Source organism: Gavialis gangeticus, unplaced genomic scaffold (genome assembly GCF_001723915.1).
Source record: "Gavialis gangeticus isolate Ggan-Ray unplaced genomic scaffold, GavGan_comp1, whole genome shotgun sequence".
Taxonomy (NCBI): domain Eukaryota; kingdom Metazoa; phylum Chordata; order Crocodylia; family Gavialidae; genus Gavialis; species Gavialis gangeticus.
This window is the reverse complement of record NW_017729033.1, coordinates 89,071,970-89,074,633: the sequence shown is the minus strand read 5'-3', so window position 1 is coordinate 89,074,633 and position 2,664 is coordinate 89,071,970.

Sequence of the window (2,664 nt, the reverse complement as noted above, 5' to 3'; positions counted from 1 at the left end):
CAGTTTGCACCCCGCTCTTTGAGGGGGAGCCTTTATGCTTGGTGACAGGAAGCAGGGAAAAAGGAAACTTTGGGGCAAAGGAATAGTAAACAGGCCAGCTTACAGGTGAGTTTGCTAGGGAAGGTCTGCTTGGAAGAAGGGCAGCGAGAGAGAGGAGTCAGATTAAGAGGCCCAGGGAAATGGCTGGAGGACACTGTAATGCCACAGCCACTGCCATTACCTCTGCTTACACCTGTGAGGTGTCTGTCCAGACAAGGACCAGTCACCATTGAGGCTTCCACCCAGGTTTGGGTTTAGCATTGTTGAGACAGCAGCTTGCAGGTTTCTTCCAGTGATGGCCAGGTGGGGGAATGTCTGCAGTGAGAGTGATGCCTCCTGGTGGTGTCACTCAGGGAGGAGGCAAGAGAGCTATAAGAGGAAATGGTGAGGCTCCAAAGCATCCTCTGCCATGAGGACTTCATTGATTCGATGCTGGAGGAGACCTCTAGGACTATGGAGGAAGGACTGCATAAGGCAGCACAAGAGAATGGAGAGGACATGGACTCCGAAGAAGGCGGAAGCTGGAAAAGAGCCCTCTGACTACTGCCCCGTTCATGTGGGCAGCAATGATACTGCCAGGGGAAGACTGAGTAGATCAAACGTGAGTACAGGGCTCTGGGTACAAGGTTGAAGGGGATGGGGGCTCATAGATTTCATAGACATTTAGGGGCTGGAAGGGACCTCACAAGATCGTCGAGTCCAGCCCCTCTGCCATAGGCAGGAAATCTGCTGGAGTCAAATTATCCCAGCAAGCTATGCATCTAAATGCCTTTTAATTCAATCCAGAGTAGGTGCTTGCACCACCTCTGGGGGAAGTCTGTTCCAGACCCTGGGCACTCAGACTGTAAAGAAGTTTTTTTCTTATGTCCAGTCTAAATTGGCCTTCCAGAAGTTTGTGGCCATTAGACCTAGTTACCCCTTGGGAAGCCCTGGTGAACAACTGTTCTCCCAGATCCTGGTGCACCCCTTATATACTTATGGGCAGCCACCAAGTCCCTGCTGAGCCTTCTCTTCTCCAGGCTGAAGAGTCCCATGTCCCTCAGCCTCTCCTCATAAGGCTTTCTCTCTTGGCCTTTGATCATGTGGGTGGTTCTCCTTTTGACTCTCTCAAGCTTATCCACATCGCTCCTGAAGTGGGGGGCCCAAAACGGAGTATGCTACTCCACCTGCAGCCTCACCAAGGCTGAGTAGAGTGGAGGATGATGTCTCTGGTTTTGCTTGAGACACATCGGTCAATGCATGCCAGAGTTTGGTTTGCTTTGCCAGCTACGGCATTGCATCGGTGGCTCATGTTCATCTGGTGGTCAATCAAGACTCCCAAGTCTCTTTTGGTCATGGTGCTAGCGAGTGTAGCACTACCAAGCCTATAAGTATGGTGCTGGTTTTTCCTCCCAAGGTGGAGCACCCTGCACTTCTCTATATTAAATGCCATTAGGTTTTGGTCCGCCCACCTTGTAAGCCTGTCCAGGTTGGCCTGTATCCCCAGCCCAAAATTATGCAAAATAATTTTTTTGTTTTTACAAATTATACTAAATATAACACTATTTGAACCTTCTTAAAAAATATATGCAGGTATTTTGTATGGTTGGGGTGGGTGTGGGGTGCATCTGGGGAGGATTTCCAAGCCACACATGGAAGCAAGCAACAGCCCGCCTGGCCTGATGGTGTGTGACTCCGTTCCTCCATATGCAGCTTCCTACCTGGCCCAATGGTGCACAGCTCCTGGTCCATGTGCCATTGGGCTGAGCCAGCCCTCCATGTGGGACTTCCCATGGACACCTCCCCACTCCCTCAGCCCCACCTATACACCATCACCTTGCCCCCACACATGCCCTGCTGGCTCTTCCCACAGCCTCCAGCCTTCCTCTGCCCTGGCAGTCACCCACACCCGCACCCACCCCACAGGCTCCCCCCCAGCCTTGGCCTGCCCCCCAGCCCTGACATGCAGCCCTGCCCCCTCCCAGCCCTGCCAGAGAAGCCCCCAGCAAGCTCCACTTACCTCAAAGGCTCTTGGCAGGAAAGTGAGTCTGAGCCTGAGCCTGAGCCTGAGCCAAGCCCTGGCTGACTGAGAGTCTCAGGCCCCACCCCTTCCCCCTCTCTCTTCCCCTTGAGACAGGTCTTAGAGTTTGCTGCCCTTTTTGTCAGAAGCTCTTGCAGGCTGAAACTCTGCAAAAGTGGACAAACTGTGGGTATCTCAGTTAAAATGAAAAATCTGCTTTTTTCTCTGTTAAAAGTTAAAATCCATGGGGGGTTTTCCATTTCTTCATGGGAAACAGAAAACCCAGATCCTTGCTGATGTGGTTTAATAAGGACAAGTGCAAAGTCTTGCACTTAGGATAGAACAATCCTATGCACCAGTACAGGCTGGGGGCTGACTAGCTGGGCAGCAGCTCTGCAGAAAAGGACCTGGGGGTTACAGTAGACAATAAGCTGAATATGAATCAACAGTGTGCCAAGAAGGCTAACAGCATACTGGGCTGCATTGGTAGTAGTGTTGCCAGCAGCTCAAGGGAAGTGATTATTTCTTTCTATTCAGCACTGGTGAGGCCACATGTGGGGCACAGTATCCAATTTTGGGTCCCCCACTACAGGAAGCATGTGGACAAATCGGGGAGAGTCCAACAG